The sequence below is a fragment of the Callorhinus ursinus genome, unplaced genomic scaffold (genome assembly GCF_003265705.2).
Source record: "Callorhinus ursinus isolate GAN/ISIS: 27379988/994484 unplaced genomic scaffold, GSC_fseal_2.0 scaffold15, whole genome shotgun sequence".
Taxonomy (NCBI): Eukaryota; Metazoa; Chordata; class Mammalia; order Carnivora; family Otariidae; genus Callorhinus; species Callorhinus ursinus.
In genome coordinates, this window is record NW_027397077.1 from 45,886,559 (window position 1) to 45,903,229 (window position 16,671).

The following is a 16,671-nucleotide window of genomic DNA, read 5'->3' on the forward strand; positions in this document are numbered from 1 at the left end:
TTGAGAGAGTGTGAGAGTGGGGTAGGGGGGGCAGATGGAGAGAGAATCCCAATCAGGCTTCACAACCACCGCAGAGCCCAACACAGGGTTCAGTGTCATGACCCAGAGATGTCACGATCCTGAGATCATGACCTGAGCCAAAATCAAGAGTTGGACACTTAACCAGGCGCCCCTCTCTGGTGACTCTTATAAGAGCATAATCCTTATGACTTCCACCTTGTGACCTTATCTAATTCTAATTATCATGTTAGGGAGGGAGGTAGGCTTTAATAAGAATTTTGGGAAGACATTCTGTCTATAACATAAACTTTGAAACAAAAGTGGAAGGTGGAGATATTTAAAAAAATAGGTATACTCTTTGAAACTAAGCAAAGTATCAATTTCAATAGAAAAACTGTAAGATTGTCCAACAGATAATATGAAAAGGTATTTGAGGACAAAAGTGAAAAATGTAATGAACTTTTCAATTCCTTCAAATCACTGAGTCCTGAAATTTGGCCAACTGGTTTGTGCAGTTCCAAAGATTGAAGGTGAACAATTAAGCCAACTGGCTAAAAGGTATTTCAACAAATGATTTTTGTGATTTAGTCACTAACAGAAATACTGAATATATAAAAGCCTCAGACTGGAAGTCTGGAAAATATTTAAATGCAATTGCTATTCATCAGAAGCTGAGGATTCAACGCCAAACTATCATTGATGTTCAGAAAAACAGTCTACTTAACTCATCCAGTGATTATCAATTTAATGGGGAAGTTGCTGGAAGAATTTGATGTTGCTCCCTATGTCAAATCAGGACTCACACAGGGACAAAATTTAGTGACAATTGCATCAAAAGGTGAATAATTTCCAAATATAAATGATTTACCCTTACTGGAATGATCTGATGAATTATTTTTGCCACAAATTATATTATTTAACAAGTCATTTTATAATATTTAGAAAATGACATAAGATTTGTTTTGAAACTTTGATTTACATATTGATCTATATATATTACTAGTTCAATATTTTGAATATCTCTGTGGGAGATAGCTTTTGTTGTCTTTTTACAAATCGAGGGAGATTGCATACAGCATAGAATCTAAATCTTTTACTTCTTTTGAAAAATCAGAAGACCTTACAACATTGTACCCATATTCCTACATGTGAGAATTCAGCCGCATAGTAGTTGCTCTGTTTAGGTTGGTCCTGAGCCCTTCAGCTCTCCATTATCTCCACTTTTGCCTGTTACTTGCCTGGTCTCCATGAGCATTTGAAATTGTGGCCCCTGCTTTAGAGTTTTAAGCCTGGGCTCTGGCAGGATGGTGGTGTCATTTGCTCCATTTACTAAAAGGAATCAGAAGAACAGATTGTCTACCCTTCTGTGGTGAGTGTGCGAGTGTGTGAGAAGGAGAGCGAGAACCGTGGGCTTGATTTTAAACATACAGAGTTTGATATGCTGGCAATGCATCAGGGAGGAGAGGTTGGTAAGCAGTGCTGGTGCTGAGAGATGGGGCAGGGTTAGGAGGGTTTGCAGTCTTCTTCTATGAGAGTAGATGAGATTTCCAAGGAAGGACGTATAGAGAGAAACCAGATACAAGGAAAGACTTCGAGTGAGAGTGTCACCCGTATTTAAGGGTGGGAGGAGCAAGGTGGTTCAAGTAGAAAGGTTGAATGGAGGCGGCTTGTTCTTTTGGCAGGTTTGTTGCTGTACTACTCAGGATGTAAATTTGGCTGCAGAGATCCAAAAGACAGTATAATAAACCAAAGGAAGTCTGGGTAGCAGAGAGAACTCAAGCTCTGCTTGTCTTATCACTCCCCTCCCTTTAGGGTGGCATCCTTGCCCACAAAATCCATCATGTCACATCACCACGTCTACATTTGGCATGCCTTCCCTTTCAACACAACCTGGAACTTGAGCTTGTACCTTCTGCTCACATCCCATTGCCTATCACCTGGTCATGTGACCACACTTATCTGAAAAGGAGGCTGGGAAATGTAGTCATTATCCTGGAAAGTTAGGTACTGGCTAAAAATCAGATTATCACGGAAGAAGGGGAGAATGGATATTGGGAGACAGCCTCGGTGTGGGATGTTAACATTGGAATTACCATCAGACACAAGCCTAGGAATTGGGTTTTGGATTGGAGATCCACCAAGCGGAATTTGTTCTTTTTCTCTTTTCTGTGGGGGAAATGGTTCCTTTCCATTTTTATTTTATTATGTTTTAAATTTTTATTTTATTTTGTTTATTTTTTTAAGATTATTTGAGAGCGAGAGTGAGCAAGAGAGAGAGAGCAGGAGCAGGGAGAAGGGCAGAAGGAGAGGGAGAAGCAGACTCCCCACTGAGCAGGGACGCCTCCCCTGCAACATGGGGCTTGATCCCAGGACCCTGGGGTTGTGACCTGAGCCAAAGGCAGACGCTTAACCAACTGAGCCATCCAGGCACCCCTGAGTTTCAGATTTTAATCAGTCAAAGAGGTGATAATATTCTTATGGAGTGGTTGCAAAGGTTAAGTGGAATAACACATGTGAAAACATAATAACTGGTCTGGACAGCCTAACGTTTGCTAATTTCCTTTTTGCTATTAATCCAAGCCTCTCTGAAGCATCCAGAGGCAAGTTCACCTTTCTTGCAAGTAAAAGTTGACTGTAATATAATTACTACACTTGTTACCACTTACTGCTTGCTGTGAACCATATGCACTGTTAGGTAAGACTGCTTCCCAGGGCAGCACAGACTGGGCCACCTGGCTCTGCATTGGGCCAGTCACAGACTCCGATGAGGATGGCGTCACCTGGGGGTGGCGGTGCAGCAGTCCTGTTTCACGTGCACTGAGCAGTCCTGATTGACACTGTGAAGAAGGTATTATTAACCTATTTTGCAAAGAACTTTGTGACTTAGGTTAAGGAACTTGCCCAGTGTTATTGAATGACTCAGGGACACAAACCAATGGAAACCGTATCTTTTGGAGATATTTTGGTGGGGCATTGTAAAAATACAATCCAGAGATTTCAGGATCCACAATTACTACAGTCCTCCAGCGAGGGGAGGGGAGGCAGAGGGAGAGGACAGACCATTTCAGTTTTAAAAACCATCTCCAAACCCCCGAAATAAAAACCGCCTACCAGAACCCTGGAGCTGAGAATATTACCAGCTGTCTCATTTACTATCCTTAGCCTCTAGGGAGGGGACAGAAACATAAACAGTCTGGAGCATCTTCTACCTCTTCCAAATAATTTGAAGCAAATATAGCAATTGTGAAATGTGTCAGAGTGACAAGCTTTGGAATGATGTGGTTTATTTATTTACTCCGTAGACACGATCTGAGTGTGGTAGCACAAGTATCTTTCAGGGTCCCGTCAAGGTCAGATGGTGCTGTTTCTTGGGTTTTTCCTATGAAAATAAATGCTCATAATTTTGGAAAGGACCTCAAGCACTTTTGTTCCAACCATGTTAGCCTCAAAGAGAGTTAGTTGTCTGCTATCTCTTATTTGCAGGATTTTTAAAAAAATATTTTACTCATTTATTTGAGAGAGAGAGAGAGAGAGAAGGAGAAGCAGACTCCCCGCTGAGTAGAGAGCCTTATGTGGGACTCGATCCCAGGGCCCTGGGATCATGACCTGAGCTGAAGGTAGACCCTTAACTGACTGAGCCACCCCGGCACCCTACAGGATGTTTTGATCAACACCTCTTTGAGGGCCCAGAGTCCTCACAAAGTTGTTTACTTCAAAACAATGAATTCCAGATATGTTTTAAGAAAACATTTTATCGATCACAAATAAACCCATTTTTTTATTTGATAACCTTTGTGACAGATTTTGCGAAAATTTACTGTGGTTTTCTCTGGCCTTCAACACTTAGATACGGGGAAGCATCCACTGTCCTGATGTCAGATCCTGGTGTAGTACTCAATATGATTCTTATAAGATGCTCAGTGTAACTCCTCCCTTGTCCAGCTAACTTAATGGCAACTTCAGCTTTCAAGAGTACAGCTGAGAGTAAGTCAGATGAGGACCCCGGATGGCCATGATAGGTGTCCTAGTGCTCACTTTACCTTGAAAGAAACATTGCAGAACCTATTTGCTCTTCTAAAGCTACTGTGGGCTATAATTCAAAGACCATAAAATCCACCCATTGAAGGTGTACAGTTCAGAGGCTTTAAGTGTATTCACATGTTTGTACAAACATCACCATTATCTAACTTCAGAACATTTTCATCACCCCCAAAAGAAACCCCGTACCCATTAGCTGTCACTATATAGGTTTTTGTGTTTTCAATTCTCTCGGTTATGTATACATGGTGTGGCATTGCTAGGTCATATGGTATCATCATGTTGAACTATTTGGGGAATTGCCAAACTCTGTTCCAAAGCAGCTGCACCATTTTACATTCCCGCCGGCTGTGTACAAGGGTCCAATTTCTCCACATCATCCCCAACGCTTGTTATTGTCTGTTGTTTTTTAAATTACTCTCTTTGTGGGTGTAAAGTGGTATCTTGTTGAGGTTTTGATTTCCATTTCTGATGGCTAATGATGTGAGCATCTTTAATGATGAGAATTTTCTTTTTAATACTTATTTGCCCCTTGTATATTTTATTTGGAGGATGTCTATTCAAATTCTTTGCCCACTTCTAAATTGAGTTGTCTTTCTACTGTTGAGTTAAAAAGTTTTAAAATACATTTTGGATACAAGTCCCTTAACAAATATATGACTGTAAATATTTTCTCCCATTCTGAGGATTGTCCTTTCACTTTCCTGATGGTGACCTTTGAAGCACAAGTTTTTACTTTTGAGGAAATCCAATTTACCTATTTTTCTTTTGTTGCTTGTGCTTTAGATACCATGAGAAATTCTTTCCTAATCTAAGACCAAGAAGATTTACACCCATTTTCTTCAAAGGGTTTTATAGTTTTCACTCTTAGATCCATTTTGAGTTAATTTCTGTATATGGTGTGAGGTGGGGGTCCAACTTTGCATGTGGATATCCAATTGTTCCTGCACCATTTGTTGACAAGACTATTCTTTCCCTCAAAATTCTTGTGCTGAAGCCCTGACCAACCCCTAGTACCTCAGAATGTGACTGTATTTGGAGGTAAGACCTTGAAAGTGTTGATGAGTTAAAATGAAGCCATTAGGGTAGGCCCTCACCCACCATCCAACTGGTGTGCTTTAAGAGGAGGCAGTGTGGATACATGGAGAGACATGGGATGTACATGCATAGAGGGCCGGCCACGTGAGGAGACAGCAGGAGGGCAGCCATCTGCAAGCCCAGAGAGAGGCCTCAGAGGAAACCAACTCTGTTGGCATCTTGATCTTAGACTTCCTCCAGAACTGTGAGAAGTAAATGTCTGTTGCTTAAGGCACACAGTCTACAGTATTTTATATGGCAGCCTTAACAAACTAATACAGCTGAGATGAAATAAGAATAGACTCAAGAGCAATTGATAGATGGGAGCCCTTTACCCCACGCTGCTGGCCCAGGGTGATATGTCTGCATTTTCTTCCTGTGGCAGCTCTAACTTCCTGTTGCTGTCAATGTCTTTCTCTGGTAATTTCCTGTCCCCGTTACTACCCTGACACTGCCTGAAAAAACAATACCCACTGTAGTTAAAATTGTACTTCTATTGGTGTCAGTGCAACTGGCAGAGTGAGGACCTCCCCCAATTTCCTCCTTCATAAAAGAAACAAGAAAATGGCCAAAAATGGTAAAAAACAAACAAACAAACAAACAAAAAACAACTTATTCAGAGCTCTGAAAAGTAGCCAAGGGCTTACAGCAATCTGGGTAAGCATTTATTAAGAAAAACAGCTGAATCATGATAAAAGTAGTGAGGACACCATTACCTCCAAGTATTTTAACTTGCTCGTCTTCTCCCTGCAGCCCCCGGCTCTGCAGTAACCAGGAAGACTGGCAGGTGCAATCATGGTGAAAACCAATGGCCTGGCAGTTACTGGAGGTTGCAGAATGGGGTAGAGCTCCTTCAAAGCCCTATTCCAAGAGAATTGTCACTATTTGACTTGTCTGGAGGGTCTCCAGAAGACCCCAGCTGAAAGACCCACTTTATTTGACTTGATTTGGAGCTCAGAATTCACCCAGTGCAAAAAAACTTTTCCCCAAGGACATTCTCCAATAACATGTACAAGCAAGTGTTCAGCTTCACAACTGCCTGAAGTAGCAAATAACGCTTGAGACAAATAATAGGTTAGCTGAAAAGCTTAAAAAACAGAACTGGGGAATGGTCATCCATAGCAGCTTTGAAAAGCTCTAAAATATTCCTGCAAATCTAGAAGGTCACATGCATGGGTTGAGCATGCACATGACTATGGCTGTTCACATGCTCAGCAAAGACATAAAGGGCCCTGAAATCTAACATCTGGCTGACCTGGAGGCTCTACCCCAGCAGGAAGTGGAAGCTAAGGTAGAGTTGTCCACTGACCAGCTGAGTGTTGAGAGTTTGCCCATGCAGAGAACCCCTCTGTGTACATTGGGAGAATATGTGTTTAAGGGAATCCCTATCTAGTCATTAGCTGACCACTAAGCTAACTCAGCAGAGACTTCAGTGGACACACACAACAAAGAATTACAGAATTAGTTCAAATAAATCACTAAACAAACAAACAATAACAACAATAAAAATAAGCCCTAGGGAGGGACAAAACCTGCTTCCCGGAGTTGTCCCATTATATTGTTTAAAATAATATTTGGGTGCCTGGGTGGCTCAGTCAGTTAACCATCTGCCTTTGGCTAGGTCATGATCTTGGGGTCCTGGGATCGAGCCCCGTGTCTGACTCCCTGCTCAGTGGAGAGCCCATTTCTCCCACTCCCTCTGCCGCTCCCCAGCTTGTGCTCTCTCCCTCTGCGATCTGTCAAATAAATAAATAAATAAAATCTTTATTAAAAAAATTTTAAAAATATCCAATTTTCAACAAAGATTTGAAAACATGCAAAAAAAAAAGAGGAAGATAAAAAGGAAGTAAGAGAGAAAGAAAAAGAAAATATGGCCCATATGCAGTAAACAAAAGCAATCCACAGAAGCTGTTCCCAAGGAGGTCTAGATGTTGGACTTACTAGACAAAGACTTTAAATCAGCTCTTTTCTTTCTTTCTTTTTTAATTTTATTGTATTTTGTTATGTTAGTCACAATACATTACATCATTAGTTTTTGATGTAGTGTTCCATGATTCACTGGATATATAAACAACCTATCCCCCCAGCCCCCTCCCCCCTAAGACCCTCAGTTTGTTTCTCAGAGTCCATAGTCTCTCATGGCTCGTCTCCCCTTCCAATTCCGCACCCCTTCATTTTTCCCTTCTTACTATCTTCCTCTTCTTTCTTTTTTCTTTTTTCTTTTTTAATATATAATGTATTATTTGTTTCAGAGGTACAGGTCTGTGATTCATCAGTCTTACACAATTCACAGCACTCACCATAGCACATACCCTCCCCAATGTCCGTCACCCAGCCACCCCATCCCTCCCACCCCCCCACCACTCCAGCAACCCTCAGTTTGTTTCCTGAGATTAAGAATTCCTCGTATCAGTGAGATCATATGATACTTGTCTTTCTCTGACTGACTTAGCTTGCTTAGCATAATACCCTCGAGTTCTATCCATGTCATTGCAAATGGCAAGATTTTGGTTTTTTTGATGGCTGCATAATATTCCTGTGTGTGTGTGTGTGTGTGTGTGTGTGTGTGTGTGTGTGTGTGTGCGCGTGTGCGCGCGCGCGCACCACATCTTCTTTATCCATTCATCTGTTGATTGACATCTTGGCTCTTTCCACAGTTTGGCTTTGTGGATATTGCTGCTATAAACATTGGGGTGCACGTACCCCTTTGGAGCACTACATTTATATCTTTGGGGTAAATAACCAGTAGTGCAATTGCTGGGTCATAGGGTAACTCTATTTTCAACTTTGTGGGGAACCTCCATACTATTTTCCAGAGTGGCTGCACCAGCTTGCATTCCCACCAACAGTGTAGGAGGGTTCCCCTTTCTCCGCATCCTCGCCAACACCTGTCATTTCCTCACTTGTTAATTTTAGCCATTCTGACTGGTGTGAGGTGGTATTTCATTGAGGTTTTGATTTGGATTTCCCTGATGCCGAGCGATGTTGAGCACTTTTTCATGTGTCTGTTGGCCATGTGGATGTCTTCTTTGGAAAAAGGTCTGTTCATGCTTTCTGCCCATTTCTTGATTGGACCAGTTGTTCTTTTGGTGTTGAGTTTGAGAAGTTCTTTATAGATTTTGGATACTAGCCCTTTATCTGATATGTCATTTGCAAATATCTTCTCCCATTCTGTCGGTTGTCTTTTGGTTTTGTGGACTGTTTCCTTTGCTGTGCAAAAGCTTTTTAACTTGATGAAGTCCCAATAGTTCATTTTTGCCCTTGCTTCCCTTGCCTTTGGCAATGTTTCTAGGAAGAAGTTGCTGCGGCTGAGGTCGAAGAGGTTGCTGCCTGTGTTCTCCTCAAGGATTTTGATGGATTCCTGTCTCACATTTAGGTCTTTCATCCATTTTGAGTCTATTTTTTGTGTGTGGTGTAAGGAAATGGTCCAGTTTCATTCTTCTGCATGTGGCTGTCCAATTTCCCCAACACCATTTGTTGAAGAGATTGTCTTTTTTCCATTGGACATTCTTTCCTGCTTTGTCGAAGATTAGTTGACTGTAAAGTTGAGGGTCCATTTCTGGGCTCTGTATTCTGTTCCATTGACCTATGTGTCTGTTTTTGTGCCAGTACTATAGTGTCTTGATGATTACAGCTTTTGTAATAGAGCTTGAAGTCCAGAATTGTGGTGCCACCAGCTTTGCTTTTCTTTTTCAACATTCCTCTGGCTATTCAGGGTCTTTTCTGGTTCTTACAAATTTTTCTTCCATTTCTTTGAAAAAAGTGGATGGTATTTTGATGGGGATTGCATTGAATGTGTAGATTGCTCTAGGTAGCCTTGATATTTTCACAATATTTGTTCTTCCAATCCATGAACATGGAACGTTTTTCCATTTCTTTGTATCTTCCTCAATTTCTTTCATGAGTATTTTATAGTTTTCTGAGTACAGATTCTTTGCCTCTTTGGTTAGATTTATTCCTAGGTATCTTATGGTTTTGGGTGCAATTGTAAATGGGATCAACTCCTTAATTTCTCTTTCTTCTGTCTTATTGTTGGTGTATAGAAATGCAACTGATTTCTGTGCATTGATTTTATATCCTGCCACTTTACTGAATTCCTGTATTAAATCAGCTCTTTTCAACATGTACAAAGAGTTCAAGCATGTCTAAAGAATTAAAGGAAACTAGGAGAACACTGTCTCTCCACATAGAAAATGTCAATAAAGAGCTGGAAATTGCAAAAATAGAAATTATGGAATAAAAAAAATACAATAGCTGAAATGAAAAATCCACCAGAGGAGCTCAATGGCTGATTTCAATAGTCAGGAGAAAGCATCAACAAACATAAAGATAGAACAATTGAGATGATCCATTCTGAGGGAAAGACAAAAATGTGAGAGCAAACTAAGCCCAAGGCAAGCAGAAAGGATTATATAACGATTAGTCACACTGATGACCATGAGACCTAAAAAGGGAGTTTCACTTTCAGTTTAGTAGTTAAGTTTTCTTACAGGGGATTGTAAGGTGTATTTTGTATATATTCAGGTCCCATATACAAAAGTGTGTTGATCATAGGATAAACTCCAGACTCCCAGAACACCTAGTCCCAGTGTTGTTTTCTGCTGGGATGTCTATGACTGGTAGCAGTTATATTGCAAACAGTCCCTTGGGTTGTGTGCAGTTACCTTGCATGTACTCTGTAACACCTTCATTCCCTCCCAAGAAATCACCTTTAGAGTGCAAATGATGAGTTCAATCTGATGTAAATAAAGCAAGTCATTAACAACAGATCTCTCACAGTGCACCTTACTATGATCTAGGCACATATGTGACTTTTATGTATTTTTCAACCATAACAGTTAAATACTGTTGGTCTAGGAATTACACTTACCAGAGAATCTTTATTCTCCCATGTTAGGGATAAATGAAGTGTTACACTAGTAATGGCATACTTCCAAGGCTTTTTTTTTGAACAATGGGGCCAACTCATATTCGCTTTCCAGAAGTTTGGCCTGGATGGGCAAGGATGCTAGAGAGCTGACAAAAAAAAGAACAATCGGTGAAGCAATTCAAGCCCTCCCTCCCCCACTTGAAGTTGTCTCCAAGCCACTGACCTGTGGGAGAGACGGGGCCAGTTTTCTTGGAGAGAGTCTCTCTTCCTGGATTGATCTGCTTGCTCCCCTGTGGCATTGTATTAATTGTTTCTCCATTTTCTGTTTCCTTACAACTTATTTTTAAACAATACTTTTTTAAGGATTTTATTTATTTATTTGAGACAGAGAGATACAGAGAGAGAGAGCATGAGCAAGGGGAGAGGCAGCGGGAGAGGGACAAGCCGACTCCCTGCTGAGCCAGGAGCCAGATGTGGGGCTCGATCCCAGGACGCTGGGATCATGACCTGAGCCACCCAGGTGTCCCTCCTTACAACTTTTTTAAAAAAGACTTATTTATTTGAGAGAGAGGGAGAGGGAGAGCACGAGTGGGAGGGGCAGAGGGAAAGCAAGTGGGAGAGAATCTCATGCACACTTCCGCCTGAGCACCAAGCCCCACATGGGACTGGATCTCATCACCTTGAGATCACGACCTGAGCCAAAACCAAGAGTCAGCTGCCCAACCAACTGAGACATCCAGGCCTCCCTCTAATTTGGTTACTTCTGCTGCATGACAAGTTGCCTCAAAACTTAACATTTTATTTTATTTTATTTTATTTTTTAAAGATTTTTATTTATTTATTGAGAGAGAGAGAGAATGGTAGAGAGAGAGCATGAGAGGGAAGGAGGTCAGAGGGAGAGGCAGACTCCCCGCTGAGCAGGGAGCCCAATGTGGGACTCGATCCCGGGACTCCAGGATCATGACCTGAGCCGAAGGCAGTCGCTTAACCAACTGAGCCACCCAGGCGCCCAAAACTTAACATTTTAAAACAAGCATTTTACCATGCAAATGAGTTCTAAGAATTTGAGCAGGTCACAGTCAGAACAGCTCAGCTCTGTTCCTCTGCTAGGAAAAGTTGGCAGCTGGGGGCCAAATTGTCAGGTAAAATATAGGGCACTTAGTTAAAGTTGAATTTCAGGTAAACAACAAGGAATTGTGAGACATACTTATCCTAAAAAGTATTTCTTGTATTTGAAGTTCAAATTGGAGTGTCCTGATGTTTTATTTGTTTATCCTATCATCTATCTATCAATCTATCAATCTATCTATCTATCTATCTATCTACCTACCTAACTAGCTATCTGGTCATCTTGGCTACGGGTGATTTGACAGCCGGGGGCTGGACTCATTTGGATTCCTTCTCGCTCACATGTCTGGCCATCAGCTGGTACCTCCGCAGGGGCTGTGGAACAGAGCCGAAATATTCGCAGCCGCTCTCCAAGACCTGGGCTTCCTTGCAGCATGGTGGACTTGGGCTAGTCAGAATCTGACAGGGGCTCAGGGATCCGAAAGCAAGTGCCTCAGCAAACAAGGCATTGTCTTTTAGCCTTAGGAGTCATGCAGCATCACTTCTGCTGCCTTCTCTTGGTTATAAGCTGGGCGTGAGCCCATTTGGATTCAAGGGCAGGGGTATTGGGGTCCACCTCTCGGGGGAGTGGTAAGCTTCAAGAAGTGCATTACCAGTGTGACTGTCTTTGGTCTGCCACAAAGACAATGTTGAATAAAAGAAGCCAGAACCAAAGGAGCACATACATATGCGGCCATTCACATAGACTTCAAGAACAGGGAAAGTTAGGTGTGCCTGTGTGGCTCAGTTGGTTAAGCAGCCAACTCTTGATTTTGGCTGAGGTCATGATCTCAGGGTCATGAGATCGAGCCCCATGTGGGGTTCTGCACTGGGCGTGGAGCCTGCTTAATCTTCTCTCTCTCCCTCTTCCTGCCCCCCCCCCCAAAGGAACAGGGAAAGGTAATCTATGGTATTACAAGTTCAGGGTAGTGACTACTCTTGGGGATTGGGGCAGTGGTTGGGAAGGGACATGGGGGTTTTGGGGTGTTGGTCTTGTCCTGATTCTTATTCTTGGTGCTGGGCAGTGGGTGTGCATACGTTTGGAAATCCATCCAGCTGGGTGCTTAGGATTTGTGTGCTTCTCTTCATGTGTCCTCCTTGATTTCCATCTAAGTTGGTCCATGAGCAACATGGTAAATTTAACCACATCACACTTTAGACAGGGTTTCTGGTGGCAACAACAATGCAAAACTGTCCCTTTGTTGTCACCTTGCTTATGTAACACTGTAAGTCCTGGATAGCCATCCATAGCCCAATTAGCAGGGGCCTGGGTACGTGGGGAGTTGTGAGGCACCAACCCATGCCAGACCCATCTCTTCAGAAAGGCAAGAGGGCCTCAAGAGTCAGAGAACACAGCTGGTTCACTTTTTCCAATTATAAAATAATTCAGGGCATTAAAGAATATTGGAAGATACATAAAAGTACAAACACATGTTTGAGAATCTCCTGTAATCCCCCATCAGGAAAGAATCTAATGTGGGTCGGTTTCTGTTGTCTTTCTTCCTTATCTACTTTTAACATAATTGTAATCACATATTATTTTGTATATTGCTTTTATATAATATCTTAAATCATTTTAAATTTTAAAATTTAAATGAGTATTCTAAATATTTTCAATAATTCATGCGTTATTTTACTCCTGTCACTAACAGTTTTTCCATTAACTTCATATTAATACTATGCCCATGGGAAGTACATCCAGGGAGCCTCACGGTTTACATAATGATTTCCCTGAAATTGTAGATTTAGATCGTTCACATTTTTTTTTCCCTCTTATAAATCACATTGGGATGAATATCTTCATGACTAAAATGTTGCCTACATATCCTGTTAAATCTATTAGGATAGAATCCCAAAAGTGAGAATTTCTGGAAATTCTGGAGAAAGCAATGAACACTTTCTTTCTTTTTTTGTTTTTTTAGAGAGAGAGCAAGCCTGGTCTGGGGCTCCATCTCACAACTCTGAGATCATGACCTGAGCTGAAATCAAGAGTCAGACATTTAACTGACTGAGCCACCCAGGCGCCCCAGCAATGAACACTTTTAAAGTTCTTGATCCATATCAACACATTTCTTGAAGACAGACTGTACCTATTTTAACGCTTAACAAATGATATTGATGGGGTTTTGGGATATAGGTGAGGTTCAATGGGGTGGAGTCTGGAGCCGACAACTAAGAAAGAATTCTTGAGACGTCTTTGGTGCAAAACGGTGGTTTATTAAAGCACAGGAACAGGACCCGTGGGCAGAAAAGAGTTGCTGCCCGGGGGTCGTGAGCGGTGGCTGATTCCATACTCTGGGGTTGGGGAAGGTAAGGAAAAAGAGAGGTTTCCAAAAGAACTTTCATATGCTAAAGAAGACTCACAGGATACCAGAGACCTTGCCATTGTCAAGTTAAGGTTGTTTACCCCCCTAGTAAGGCATTAACATTAAGATAGTTGCGAACTTCCTGGAAGAATGTCACACATGTCCCACCCAGGAGTGGGGGGTGGGGGGGTTGCAGGGTGTCAGCTTATGCTTTGCCTTCAGCCAGGCTTCTGTTCCCTCATCAATATCAGTCAGATGATAATTTATTTTACTTTCTAAAGATTTTATTTTTATGTAATCTCTACACCCGGTGTGGGGCTCGAACTCACAACCCTGAGATCGAGAGTCGTGTGCTCCACCAACTGAGCCAGACACCCTAGTCGGGTGATTTTTTAAACAAAAAAGGCCCCATACTTCTCAGCCAGGTCAAAAGAGGCCATGTACGTGCATCTTGCAATGTGGCTGACTTTGTTGGCAGAGTCAGCTCCTGAGCCTTCTAGAATGTTCTGCCATCCACCCACAAGTCATCCTCCTGGTGCTTGGGGCCTGTGGTTTTCTGCAGATGGTGGGTGTTCCCTGCTCACTGGCATTCTTCTGGGCTCTGTGTGGGGGTGTTACACTTCCAGGGGACAGGAACCCTTGGCACTGGGGGACTGAGGTCTCCCATCTGTCTGCTGTCTGCCTCTCCTGGTGGGACCTCTTTGCTCTGTCCTACCAGCTCTGAGAAATCAGAGTCATCCCTCCTCCATTCATGGACTAGCTTCTAGCAAAGGGCAGGGTGTGAGGTAGCTGCTCAATGTTTGCTGAAGGAAAAACTGCTCGAGTGAAAGGTTGAAGAAACCAAGGCAGCTATGGGTTGTAGGGTCTGAGGGGCAGCACCACTCCAGCTCGGCTCCTGGTTCTAAACGTCCATTGCCACTTGCCCATCTGAAGGTGACAAAGGTCTGGGGAACAATGGGGAACAATGGGAAACCTGGCATGGAGGTCAAGTTTGGAACACTATTGACGTCCTTGTCTCTCCCTTTTGCCTCCTGAGCCTGCAGCTTTCTCTCTGGGAGGGCTGTCTGCAATGAGATCAGGATTCCTACAGAAAGTGTCCAAAGGAAGAAGACTGTTATATTCATGTTCTGATATAAAAAATAGATGTTTGCAGTGAGACAACAGGCTTGAAAATCAGCACTACAGAGTGAGAAAGGGTTTTCTGGTTCATTTAGCTCCTGTGTCACTGATCCAGACTCTCTGGCAGCGGAGAACCTGCTCTGTGTTGGGGGACACCTTCCACCTGCGAAGCTGGGCCAGAGTCTTCATGCTCACTCTAATTTTACGAAAAGTGGCCCTCCTGCTTTGCAAGGCCGGCAGGATGGTGGAGAGGAGAGGGATGGCGGGAGGGGTGGGGAATGAGCTGGGTCTCCATCCCCCCAGGTGTTACCTTGAGGGGTCCTGCTGGGGGGGGAGGGGGCTATCGTGCTGAAAAGGTGGAGCGTGCCTCGGGCAGTTCGAGGGTCTCCTTAGTGTCCCTGATCTCTCCTCCAGTCTCCTGGGGGGCGGTGGTGCAGGCACTGAGGTGAAGGACAGCAAGCCTGACCGGGCAGGGTCCAGGTGACCCCACATCAGAGGGGGCCTGGATGGACCATTTGGGACAGGAGCTTGGTGGAAGAAGATATGGGAGACAGTGTCTAGGGCCTGCGTGGCAGTGAGAGCTGAGGTGAGGGGATGGGGAGGCAGCTGGGCATTACTGGGCCCTGAGCAAGGAAGGTGGGAAAAGGTAGGGGGGAGAAGGGAGGGAGGGGGAGGGCAGAGGGCAAGGGGAAGGAGAGCGGATGAGGAAGGAGAGGAAAACAGGAACTCTCTGGCCTTCAACTCCAGCTGGGGATCAGACAGCCAGGGGCATCCCTCCCCGGCTGGCAGAGGTGCCGGCGGCCTCACACAGCTCCCAGGGGGCCTTCCCTTCGCTGCAGCCTGAGCCAACCACCGCACCACCCCGGCGGGAGCAGGGAGCAGAGAACAGGAACCTGGTGCCTAAAGAGACGGAGCACGGAGGAATTGCTTAGACTTCCAGTTCAGAGGAAATCCATGCGACTATCCAAATGGCTTCCCCTGCCCCACTGTCCCTCTCCCCAGCCCCTCCTCCCCATGGGCTGGGGCTTGTGCAAGAGCCTGGATCAGTTCTCGAGAGGAAGATAAAAAGTAGTTTCTCCATGGGTTTGGGGGAAGTGGGAGAACACGTGTGATCCCATGACAGGCTTGTCTACCTTCTGCTCTCGTCTCCTGCCCCTTCCTTCCCACTGCACCTGCCCCCTGACCCTGATGTCCTGGTTGGGGCATCCCCGCCAGGGCAAAGGGAAGAGGTGGGACCCCCAGGGTGAAGGGACGGCCCCTCGGCCCCCCGTGGTGTGGCCCTCCTGCGCGGCCCCCTCACATAGCTGTGCCGCTTGGCCTGCCAACACTGGGCACATGTGGCCTGTGCTGACAGGTTCTGCCTTTAGGGAGAGTCAGTATTAAGGCGAACCATAGGAAGTTGCTCTTTGCAGAGGTGGTAGATGGGGGCAGGTTCAGGAGGGCCGTGAAGGGGGGTGGGTTTAACCAGCACCCAGGATGAGGAGCGCGCCAGTGGCTTCCACGTGGCTCCCCGCTGCTGCCCTGTGCTGACTTGGCGAGGGGAGGAAGGCAGCATGGGGCGCTGGTGGAAATGCTCGCTGGCTGCCTACAGTTTCTCGGGGGCTCGGCTGCAGGCCCGAAGCCAGCCCTGAGGTGCCCGATGGAATCACTGGTCTGTTGTGGGCTGTGCGTGGGCCCCCGTGTGGCTCCGTCCCAGTGCGGCCTCTTACCAAAGGCCTGCTTCTCCCCTTGCCCCTCAGTGTGCTGTGCTGGGTAACGGAGACAGTGTGTGGTGGGTAGGAGGGGCCACGGAGGCCTGCTCTGAGCGAGGCCCACTGACCCGGCATCTTAATGTCTATTACCTCCTTTAATGTGGCCCACACAATAACCCTGAGAGGAGGCAACATTGTTCCTTAGTTTATTTTAAATTGTGGTAAAATACACATGACATTACACTTACCATCCTAACTGGATGCATGAACTCGAAGTATTTCTTAGCACCCAGTTCAGGGGCAGTAAGCACATTCACACTGTTGTGCAACCATCACCGTCATCCATCTCCAGAACTTTCTCACCTTCCCAAACTGAAACTCTGTCCCCTTTAGACACTAACTACCGATCCCCTGTCACCCCGGCCCCTGGCAGCCACCATCCTTCTGTCTCCAGAAGTGTGAT